Consider the following 13,233-nt stretch of genomic DNA (forward strand, 5'->3'; position numbering starts at 1 on the left):
GATAGATAGATAGATAGATAGATAGATAGATATATATAGATAGATAGATAGATAGATAGATAGATAGATAGATAGATAGATAGATAGATAGATAGATAGATAGATATACGCTTATGGAGGAAATCGAACCCGTGATCTCGGTTCTTGCAGACTACAGTACTACAACTCTACCAACTGTAAAGTTTTATCCAAAATCAATTAGCATATTCATCATCACATCATCCATCCATTCCTCACCTTGCAGTAATTCAAAACCACGACCTTGCCTTATTTGTGGAAGCAAAGTTTTATGCAGCCACGGATCATGTTGTTATTAAAAAGAACCTTGATCCATGCAAGCATTATATGGAGCTACTAAACGGATCATAATGTTTACAGGGGATAAGTTTTGGGATTACCCCAAAAGATCATGTTCCTCAATAGTTTTTATTTGGGAAGGACCGAATGCTATAAATTTTGTATTTGTTACGAAGTTATGATATGATAACTGTTATATATTAATGACTTGTGTAATAATACAATTATTTTGAATGACATATCGGTATAGACAACACAAGTATCGATATCATAAATAACGATCCATAACAGACCTAGGCTATTATTTTAAGCTTTTTGCAGAAAATCCATTTTCTATTTAATAAAAGTAAATTCCTTAGATTATATCTTTTAGTTGTTGTTGCCATCATCCAAATTATTTGGAAAAAAATATTACTCTACACATGCTTTATACAACATTTCCTTATTATAATTATATATACGTCCATATATATATAATAAAATAATAATATTTTTCTTAATGTATTTATAAATAAAACGACACACCTATTTAATATCTAACAAAACACCCCCTCTACTCCACCCTTTTAATTTTCTAAAGGAAAACGTTTTAAGCCTTTAAGGTTTTCGAGTATTTCAGAGAAATAACAAAATAAAAGAATTTCGAATAAATAGAAAATACGTACACATGTATGTGTATGTTTCAAACAATTGTATTTGTAATATGAAACAATTTACAACTCCTATTTTTTTGTCATGTTGCTTTAAAAGATAAAGAAAAAGAGTTGGAGTTGGAGTTACGAACATCATGTGATTATTAAGCCTAAGGGTAAGTTTAACAGTGAAACAACTGTTAAATTACTTTGAATATTAAAAATTGCTGACAAATACACACATACACAGACACTAAGACGCACTGTCATATACATATATCGTAACACATATTATGATAACAGTTGAAATCTATATCAAGGATCCCAGTCCAGTAGTTTTGGTAGGAATAAATGTATCAGTTTTTAAAGAGATTGTATACATTTTTTGCTATTTAAAAAGTTTTGGAGAAGTTCTCTAATACGTATAGTTTGTAATGTAAAAAGAATGCAAATTGCCACTTTAGTGTATCCATGTAATCTACCTGGAAGTTAGTCATAGTTTTGTTGTTTACAATTAATGCTAAATTATTCCAAAGTTATTATTAGAAATGCTTCTTTAAAGATATATTTTGTAATATAAAAAGAATGCAAATTGCCACTTTACTGTATCCATGTAATCTACCACGGAGTTAGTCATAGTTTTAGGTTTTACAATTAGTGCTGACAGGAAGTCGTTAGTCGTTTCATTGTCCCAAAGTTTTCTTTGGATAAGTATCTTTAAAGACCCTTCTTCCTTATTGTATCTTTGTAGTTAGTTATTTAACTCACTACAAGTAATCTATCAAAGAGTCATTTGTGCAATTGTCTATTTTTTTTCTTATCCTCGGTGGTATTAAATAACTTAAAGGGGAAATCAATAATCACTTTAGATTACCCAAAAACTCTAAAAATAACCTATTATTCTACATTATACCTTAGTATAGTAGTTACTTAACTCAACACAAGTAATCTATTGAAGGGACAGTTGTTGTAAGTTTTTTCTTATGAAATTTAAAGAAATCGATAGTAGCTTCAGTGTAAACAGCCAATCCAAAGAAATGTTTATTTAAACAAATCTCCGGTATTATGCCTTAATACAGTAGTTACTAAGCACACCACAAGTTATCTGCTGCGTAGTCAGTTGTTCATTTGTAGGAGTAGTAATATATGGTTGTAGAAGAAATTAACATCCTTTCTATATCCATTACATATGTATATAGATAGCTACTTCATTAAGAAGTTGTTATCATAACTGATGTTTTGATAACATCCTTTACTAACACCCCCTGCCCCTAACACTACAGGGGCAAGTCATGGTGTTAAATATTTTGCTTTAGTGTATAATATTTCCTGTTTGTGTTTTTTTTTGCTGCGTTGGCGTTTAGTTCTTTTTGAGTTTTGATATGTTTGTTGTTGCTCCTACATTCATTCCATTATGCAGAGTAATCTCTGTGTGATATTAAATAATGTAACAGTTTGAACGACATCAGCAACTGTTGTGTGTGTCATATAAAATAATGTTGCTTTCGAGGACTTTTCATATAAGTATTAGGGATGATCACTTGGTGGGGACCAAAAATAGGCACTTAAAAGTCGAAACATGTAACAAGTTAACTTTTATCATTTCAAATCTTTATCTTTATACCTGGGATATCGGAATGATATGTATAAGGACTTAGCTCTTTTATGATCGGCCGTATTGTAATTTAAGCCCTTTAGCTCCTACCGTTTAGGTACTACAACACTTTTAACGGACACTCGGATAGGTGGAAAGACAGACAATCCAATAGGGACACAAACGGACTAACTGGATCTTTAAAGAATGTAATAAAGATCCAGAATGTATAAATACTGTTTGTGGATCTGAGAACAATATTTCTCTGCCTTACATATAGAGTCACAAAACCAATATGGCCTCTAGAGTTAGTTCAAAACTACTGATCATCTATATCAACCATAATTTGTAAAGACTCTGACTATCCCTCATAAGCTAACACCCTCTAAATGCGGGCGTACGTACATATAAACGAGGAGCATGTCAATCTAAAATATTATAAAGTTTAAGTACTTTTCATATTGTAGAAGCTAAAAATCTAGTTGAAGTTGCTGTTTACTAACATTGGCATTAAAAAAACAGGAAAGGGTTCAACATTAAGATGAATGTGCTGATGATGCTCGCGCATTGCTGCTGATGCTGCTGTTCGCCATGTGTTGTGCTTATGTGTTAAAATTACAATTTAATATTTTAACTTAAACGTTTTACTAAAGAATTTCAGGATTTACTTGCAATTGTTGGAAAAACGATATGTCTTTTATTTTCCAACTTCATGGGGATTTTTTAATATGAATGATGTTTTGTTGGATTTGTTTCATTTCGTAGTACAACTTATAGTAGTATGTAGTAGTAGGAGTTAAGTATATTGTTTGTAATTATTATTTCTTAGAAAAATAATTAAAATGTTAATAAGTTAAGAGTTTCTTTTAGGAAAACAACAAAAAAAAGGAAAATAAATATAGAAAGTTATATACAAAAGTAAAATTAAAACAAAAGAGTTTTTTTTTTAATTGAAATTGCTAGAAAATTGTTAAAAATAGAGTAAAAGGAAAAATTATGTTACAACAATTTTTAAAACAAAGTAAAACTTTGCTGAATTTGAAAAATTTTAATAAAAATTTCTTATATCAATATTTATTAATTCTTTGCAGATTCTACAGAGTTTCAAAAATCGAAGGATATATCAAAAATCGAAGACAACAGGTATTTACCTTTTAAATGATCAATTACTCTTAAATACTTATTAAAACAGGATCATAGGATCATGATAAATCAGTTAAAAGATCATAAATTGTGAACTTTAAAACTTTATAACTTTATAGTTAGTTAGTTTGAAAGGAGGATGTGCATATATACATCAAATCTAAAGAAATACACTTAGGCCTATATCGGGCCTTTTTTTGCTCTCCTTAACCAGTGTCTCAGGTGGAAATCGAACCCACCACCTCCGGTCTACCAGACTAGAACTCTACCCACAAACCTACCGGAGGCCAATTTATGTCTTTTATTAGAACTTTATAATTTTATAACTTTATAACTTTATAACTTTATAACTTTGTAACTTTATAACTTTATAACTTTATAACTTTATAACTTTATAACTTTATAACTTTATAACTTTATAACTTTATAACTTTATAACTTTATAACTTTATAACTTTATAACTTTATAACTTTATAACTTTATAACTTTATAACTTTATAACTTTATAACTTTATAACTTTATAACTTTATAACTTTATAACTTTATAACTTTATAACTTTATAACTTTATAACTTTATAACTTTATAACTTTATAACTTTATAACTTTATAATTTTATAACTTTATAACTTTATAACTTTATAACTTTATAACTTTATAACTTTATAACTTTATAACTTTATAACTTTATAACTTTATAACTTTATAACTTTATAACTTTATAACTTTATAACTTTATAACTTTATAACTTTATAACTTTATAACTTTATAACTTTATAACTTTATAACTTTATAACTTTATAACTTTATAACTTTATAACTTTATAACTTTATAACTTTATAACTTTATAACTTTATAACTTTATAACTTTATAACTTTATAACTTTATAACTTTATAACTTTATAACTTTATAACTTTATAACTTTATAACTTTATAACTTTATAACTTTATAACTTTGTAACTTTATAACTTTATAACTTTATAACTTTATAACTTTATAACTTTATAACTTTATAACTTTATAACTTTATAACTTTATAAATTTATGACTTCATGAGTTTATAAATTTATAACTTTATAATTTTATAACTTTAAAACTTTCATCTACGGTACCATAGTTGATTATGTGACAAATTTCATTGTATTACCTCCAAAATTGCGACCTGTAGTTTGATCACAAGGTTTACAAGCCCTAATCGGGGGTACAGTTGTATGTAGGCCAGGTGAAATAATGGATCGATGTTAAACATTTTCAATAGAATTCGTCCCTGGGACAATTATCTTCAAAGTTGCGACCTGTAGTTTGATTACAAAGTTTACATGGACGGACAGACGGACGGACACAGCTAAATCGACTCAGAAAATGATACTTAGCCGATAGGTATACTTTAAGGTGGGTATAGAACCAGAATTATCGTGCGTTACAAACATCAGCACAAACCCAATATACCCTCCCCACTAAAGTGGTGTAGGGTATAAAAACTGACCCAAATTTCATGTATTTTATGACATTAAACATAACTCTATTGATAATGCACTTTTTAACTGAACAAAAAAAATGTGGAAAAAGTGCATTCAAATTCCCCTCCCCAAGTTAAAATTTAACTGTCATATAAAAGTCACACTAAAAATGATAGATTACTAAAACGCCCTTTTTTCCACCTATTAAACGCTCCAACAACAACAACAAGTTGTGATAAAATACACCTTTACTACTTTAAACAGATAAAAAAGTTAACTCAAAATCAAAGTTATTAAAAAAAAACTAAACAAATAAAGAAACAAAAGAAAGCACATTTAAAAAAAAATATTATAAATTTTCAACAAATATTGTCAGTCAATAATAAAGAAAAAAAAACAGATTTGTTTATAAATCTTTTGCTTTTTTTTAAGTCATAAAAGGAAATAGTTTTTTTGTTTGTTAATTTCTATGAAAAAGATAAGAATATTTTTTATTACCATTATTACGTTTTTCTGTTGTTCCAACCAAAAGCCTTTTGTAGTGGGGTTTTCCATTCTTCAACATTCCCCAATGCATTCACAGAAGACATTAATGAATTATGATTATATTTTATTGATATGTGTGTTATTTTCAAACAAAGTTATTGAAGAGGTTTCGTTTCTGGTGGGGATTGGTTATTTTTTTTTTTTTTTTTTTTTTGCTGTAAGCAGATTGTGTTTATAGATTTTGTGGTCGTAAGTGTCAGAAGAGGTTTTTGTCAGAATTTTATGTGGCGAAGCGCCATTAATCATTTATTAATCATAATGCCAAAAGATAATGAAATAAAAGGGGAGAATGGAAAAGTAGAAGAAAAGCTTGCTTATAGAACTTAAGCTGTAATTGTTGACAATTTATGTCCTAGTTCACTAACATATACCAATCATATCAATTTTTTTAATCTTAACTAAATAATTAACATACAACAAGAAAACAACTATGACTCGACAAAACAAATATTTTTTTAAAAGAAAAGAAATTCAAAATATTAATAAAAATGTTAATCATATTCTTTTACATTAAAGTAAAATAAACCGCTTTTTTATTACAAAATAAAAAATTTGTTTAATAATTTTATGATTTATCTAAATATTTAATTAACAAAACAAATATTTGTTAAAGAAATAATAAAATTAAAATAAAAACACACGAGCAAATATAAAAATGTATATAGTTGTTTAAAATTAAACGAGTTTATGGTAAGCAGGAGCGTTTGTCAAAATAAACATTGAAAGGGGCAAAAAAGAAAAAAAAGAAAACTCTAACGAAGAGTTATAAAGTAATTAGCTTTTAAAAGCTGGAATTGCAATCTTTCTTTTGTGGACCCCCTCCCCCTCGTTTTTTCAACACACCCCTGCTACAGAGTATGTGATGAAAAGAATTATTAAAACTACTTCACACCTCATTTACAATTTAACTAATAACGCCTGCTATTTCGCTCACAAATGTTTGTCAGTCATAAGATTTCATTTCATTATTTTTATATGATTGTTGTTTAAATGTTTATAAACGAAAAAGACTATAAATGTTGCAAATTTGTTGCTGTTGTTCAGTTGGACCCCTTCGAATGGAAATTCGTTTAACTATCAACACCGCTAATATGTTTTGCAGTCTACTATATTCTCTTTGTAGCATTGTATGCCACACTTTGTGGCATGTTATTCATCTCAAAGCATTTTATTTTAATTGCAAAAGCACGTTTTGCAGTTAATGCCGTCCGTGGTGCTGCTAAAAACAAATCTATTCTTTGCTTTTATTGCTAATTTTTGTTTTTCATTCGAGCATTTCTGTAACAAGTCACGAGTATGGGCAAATCATATGGAACAGCTTAAAGTTATGCCCCTTAAACATGTTTGTGGTCCTTTCTTTATAGTGGGTAAGTGCAACATTTTTGTTTTTCAAGGTTACCATACATGGTTTCCAGTGGTCTGAATGCAATTATGTACGCGATTTGAAATGTATAAAATGCCTTTAGACTGGTTTTCAGGGGCACAATTTAATATTGGGTGTTATAAACTATTTATAAAGTTTAAAAGTATAATCAGCAATACAACCTTATAACTTTTTAACTTTATAACTTTATAACTTTATAACTTTATAACTTTATAACTTTATAACCTTATAACTTTATAACTTTATAACTTTATAATTTTATAACTTTATAACTTTATAACTTTATAACTTTATAACTTTATAACTTTATAACTTTATAACTTTATAACTTTATAACTTTATAACTTTATAACTTTATAACTTTATAACTTTATAACTTTATAACTTTATAACTTTATAACTTTATAACTTTATAACTTTATAACTTTATAACTTTATAACTTTATAACTTTATAACTTTATAACTTTATAACTTTATAACTTTATAACTTTATAACTTTATAACTTTATAACTTTATAACTTTATAACTTTATAACTTTATATCTATACAACTATACAACTTTATTATCTTATAACTTTGTAACTTTATAACTTTCTAACTATACAACTTTATAACTTTATTATCTTATAACTTTGTAACTTTTATAGCAACCCATTTTTTCTGCAGTCCAAATGCTTTTCTTTAGTCCCCATACAATTTCACAAACCATTCCTATAAATGGTGTAAAACTCAGCAAATTACAATTGTTGATGCAACAGCATTTACTTTGTAAACTTTGTGATCTTCTAAGCCGCTGTATGATGATCGTGTTTATATTCTTTAAATTTATGCCCGGTTTTTAGGCAAAATTTTAAAGAATAAGGGCGTTGCTTATTATCATCTGCTTTTGTGTTAAAAAAAATTTTGTTTTCCTTATTTTTCGAACTTTAAACATTTATAATCTTATCAGTTTTTATTATTGCTATGGTTTCCCTGGAGTGTTGATCTGTATCTGCGTAGCAGTTTATACATTTTTTAATCTGGTTTTTAATCTACTGCTGTCAGAATCTTGGCTGGATGACATGCTGGTAAAGTTGTTTTCGTTTTTTAGTGTTTTAATATGCTCTGGTTAAATTTTTGGTTCTCAACATAGTTAGTAAGATCATTTCTGCATTGATACTCATATAATCCTGATACATATTCACATATACTTGTTAATTAGTTGAGCAATCCTTAAAAAAAATATCTAAACAAAAACCTAAATTTTGTGTAAATTGAAAAACTAACAATTGAAGAACAAAAACATTTTAAAGAATCTAGTGTTAATTTTCACAAATTACAAAGCTATTTTACCAACTTTGTGTGTATTTTGCACCCAAATCTGTTATAATCATTTTTCTTTATACATGATTTTAGTTTAAATTCCAAATAATCCTGCGAATTAAATCTGTTTGTTTTGGATGGAAACGACATTTTTATTAAATTTATTTTATATAATTTTTACTTTTTTTCATTTTTTGTAATGTGTTGCTAGTTTATGCTTCATGTAATGTAATATCTAATTTGTTTTATATTTTAGATTTATTTTATTTTTTGTTTTAATTCTTTAGTAAATTCATTTTACAAACAAAATATAATGTTTTTGTAACCTTTTTAATGTTATATTAATGTAGTTGTTTTTTTTTTGTTCTTTTTTATGTATATCTATAATAGAAATTTCAAAAATAATTCGCATAAATAAATTCATTGTTGTTAAACATTTCTGTTTACAAAGGTCCTTTTGACATCCTTTTTTCAGTTTGTTGGTTTTATGGTTTAGAAATTTTGTGCTCAGCAATGTGTAACATGTTTTTTTATTTCATTTTTAATGAGAAATAGAAAAAGGCTGTTTATTTTTAGTATTAGAAAGATAGATAGACTTTTAAATGAAAATATTAAATTAAATTTTGAAAATCAATGGTTAGGGCGAATAAAAGAAAATATTAAATAAATAATAAAAACCTTGAACTTTCCAAAAAATAAAATGTGAAGCAGAAAATGGAACAGATAAAGTTATAAAGTTATAAAGTTATAAAGTTATAAAGTTATAAAGTTATAAAGTTATAAAGTTATAAAGTTATAAAGTTATAAAGTTATAAAGTTATAAAGTTATAAAGTTATAAAGTTATAAAGTTATAAAGTTATAAAGTTATAAAGTTATAAAGTTATAAAGTTATAAAGTTATAAAGTTATAAAGTTATAAAGTTATAAAGTTATAAAGTTATAAAGTTATAAATTTATAAAGTTATAAAGTTATGAAGTTATAAAATTATAATGTTATAAAGTGGCCTCTAGTAGGTTAATGGTTAGAGTTCTAGTCTGGTGGATCGGAGGTGGTGGGTTCGATTTCCACCTGAGGCACCGGTTAAGTAGCTTACAACAGGCCCTAAAAAGGCCTAGGTGTACTTCTTCGAAATTGATGTATATTTATACTGATGACTAGCTAACTGTAAAGATATAAAGTTATAATTTGAACTTCTTTTATTGTTGTTGATGATTTTGCTTTAAATCCCTTCTAGGCTCACAAAATCTATGACATTTCTAGTTTATTTAAAAGATGCAAAAAGTCCTTTTTTCCCAAATGTGCTATCATCTGTGGATTTCACTTAAAAACAAATGATATTTTTGTTGGTTCTTTGCCAGAAATGTTTATTTAATAAAGACCAAAAAAGGAGCATTAAAAAAATATAGTCACAATTTACATTATTATATGGTTTTTCTTTCTAACTCCATCCATTTCACATTCAACAAGACAAAGACAAAGCTAATTTCTTTTATTTACTTGCTGTCTGGCATAAGAAATTTACAAAAAAAAGAGTTTTGAAAATGTCACAAACTTTTTGCTGAATTTTCCAGAAAAATCGCAAAAAAGAAAGGAAAATATTTTTAAACAAGATGTTCACATACAAAAGTTTTCATAAAATCCTGATGCAACCACAATGATGAAGAGGAGTTAGTTGCAATGAGTGTTTCTTCAGTTATTTGTGTATAATTTCGGTTGACCCATGTTTAAGAGAAAAGCATAAAAAAACAAAAAACACGCAAAAATATAACAGACTACACTTCATTATTTATATTGGAAAATTATAGTGTTGCGCACATTTACAACACTTACAACAAACAACGCAGACAACAACAACGACAAAAATTATAAAATAAGACAACAAGATTGTGGCATGTTTAAGGCCGCAACATCTTAACCGCAACTTGAAAACATTAAATAACAAAGAACAAACAGGGGAAACAACAACAAAAACGGCTAAAATTTCTTAAATTTATATTCGCCAAGTTGAGCCAATTACAGACTAAGATATTAGGGGTATTCACAAGTAACAAACCGAAATTCTTAAACATTATTACCTTCCTCTCAGCCTCTCTATTCTTTTAATAAACCTTTAAGAAAGTATGTTTTTCTGTTCTTCAAAGTAACAAGAAAATTGTTTTAATTTAACAACAAAACATGTTGCAACATGTCTTTTGTTACAAACGCGTAAAATAAAAACAGATTTCGTCTTCTTTCTTCTTTCAAGTTTCTTTAGCATTTTTTTTAAATACTTTTAATTTTGCATAAATTTTCTGCTTAAAAGTGTCATTAAAATGTGTTTAAAAGTTTGCACAACACCACAAATTTTGCTGCAAGACAACAAACATTGTCTTGTTTACTCCTTCACTTTTTCACAATTTATTTCTTTCTGTGTAGTTTTTAAAATTTTTGCAAATTTAAACCTAAAGAAATTAAGCAGATTTTATATTTTATGTTGTTCTTTTTTTATGAGAAAAAATTAAATACAACTGTTTTGTTTTATTAGCTAAAAGAGTTTTTGTGGTTTTGTAGCACAAGTGTGGGTTTTATGCTTGATTTACTTGACATGGTGTAGTGCGAGTTGTAGTGGTTAATTGGCTTGAAATTGTTGCAAGTTCTTCAATTGTTCACAAAAAAAGTAATACAAAAATTTAAATAAAGTTTAACAGATACTTTTAAGTAGGTAATAGAATAGGAAGAACAGTTGATGGACCACAAAACTTTGGCATAAAATCGGTTGTGTAGCATTGTTTGTAGCATTGACTATAGTCTAGTCTACAGTCCAGTCTATAGTCTAGTCTAGTCTATAGTCTAGTCTATAGTCTAGTCTATAGTCTAGTCTATAGTCTAGTCTATAGTCTAGTCTATAGTCTAGTCTATAGTCTAGTCTATAGTCTAGTCTATAGTCTAGTCTATAGTCTAGTCTATAGTCTAGTCTATAGTCTAGTCTATAGTCTAGTCTATAGTCTAGTCTATAGTCTAGTCTATAGTCTAGTCAATAGTCTAGTCTATAGTTTAGTCTATAGTATATAGTCTAGTCTGTAGTCTAGTCTATAGTCTAGTATATAGTCTAGTCTATAGTATATAGTCTAGTCTATAGTCTAGTCTATAGTCTAGTCTATAGTCTAGTCTATAGTATAGTCTATAGTCTAGTCTATAGTTTAGTCTATAGTCTAGTCTAAAGTTTAGTCTATGGTCTAGTCTATAGTCTAGTCTATGGTCTAATCTATTGTCTAGTTTATAGTCTAGTCTATTGTCTAGTCTTTTTTCTAGTCTATACTCTAGTCTATGATCCAGTCTTTAGTTTAGTTTATTGTCTAGTCTATAGTCTATTTTATTGTCTAGTCTATAGTCTAGTCTTTAGACTTGTCTGTCGTCTAGTCTATAGTCTAGTATATATTTTAGTTTATATAAGTATTGTAGATTACTGACCGATAAAGTTTATATAAGAAGTCGGTTATGCTCAACTATTTCCTTATTTGTTATCAGTTCTTTCTTTTATTTAATAAATTCTCCCTAAAATGGTTTAAACTAAACTAGTTTCCTTGCTATAACTTTATCTATTTATAAAAAACAAAAACTCACAATTACATCCTCATATGGCATCTACCAAATTCTTCTTCTTTACTACAATATCTACCAACAAAAGATGCTTATTCATTTGATTTGCCTTGTTTATCATAAAAGTATAATAGTCTTCTATCTTTAAAAACAATGAAAGAAAAACGAAATCCTACAAAACAAAAACAAGACAATAAACCAGAAACAAACCTTCCTGCCACTTATGGCAACGGGTGAAGAAACAGAGAAACCATGCAAAAGGTTTTCACTGGAATATACATATTTGAAAAAGGAAATGCGTCACTAGTTCTTTTTTTCTTTCTCTCGTCTCCCTGCCTCTGGTATCATTCCCCATGACATTGAGCAACAACTTTTATAAATAATTTAGGTGTTTGTTGGTGTTTTAACAAACGGTAATAAGCAATTTCTTCTTTCGTTTACAGTTGTTGTTGTTTACTTTAGGTTCGTTCCATTGCTGCTTTATGTCTTTGGCCATGTATCTTCTAAGTCCCGCTTGTGTTTTACTGAAATCTCATATATAGGTATAACATAGTCTTCTGGTGGACAGACTGTGTTATAACAAAAGTAAAATTCACCAGAGATTTTGCAAAATGAACAGTGGGAATGAAGAAGGAAAATTGGAGACAAGAAGGACACTGTATTTGTGGAATAAAAGATTTCCCTAACCGTTACACATATATATTTGTATATGTCTTGCAACCTACTGTCGTTCATCAACATGCCATTTGATTTACCTTCAACGAAATGTGCCAAAGATACAGCCACTAAACTAAAAGGTGTTTTCCTCTAGAATAAAAAAGCATCCGGCATTTGTTGTAACATGAAAATTACAAGGAAATACGCACAATTTAAAGAAGCAACATAACAGAAAAACTGTGCTTAACAGAATCTTTCATTCTTTAAAATAAAGAATATAAATTCCACATCACCAACAACTAATATATGGCACAACCGCTTATACATAAAAATATTTTTTATTCAAATGAAATTCATAAAACTACAAAAAAATTATTATTATTATTTTTTTTTTTTTTTTGTATTTCATTATAACTAAACAGCTGGAGCAGAAGAAAGATATATTAAACTCAATGTAGGTGGAATTTTGTTTTAATATTGAAGTTATAACCGCTATTTAAACATTATTTTCTTCTGGCAGAAATAAGAAATATTATTTGCAGGAAATTGGCCACTTTATAAGCGGAAAAAATGTATTTATAATACAACAAAAAGGCAGGAGTATGAAGAAATAAAACAAAAATAATATAA

The 13,233-nt window shown here is 27.5% G+C and overlaps 1 protein-coding gene across 1 annotated transcript in view; it reads left to right on the top strand.

Moving 5' to 3' along the window:
- Positions 1–13,233, top strand: part of LOC111680400 (roundabout homolog 4) — a 146,455-nt gene that overhangs the window by 31,943 nt on the left and 101,279 nt on the right. Inside the window, exon 2 of the mRNA XM_046954174.1 lies at positions 3,615–3,666. The gene's annotated coding sequence lies outside the window, so the exon portion shown is untranslated. The remainder of the gene's footprint in view (positions 1–3,614; positions 3,667–13,233) is intronic.

The sequence above is a fragment of the Lucilia cuprina genome, chromosome 6 (genome assembly GCF_022045245.1).
Source record: "Lucilia cuprina isolate Lc7/37 chromosome 6, ASM2204524v1, whole genome shotgun sequence".
NCBI classification, from domain to species: domain Eukaryota; kingdom Metazoa; phylum Arthropoda; class Insecta; order Diptera; family Calliphoridae; genus Lucilia; species Lucilia cuprina.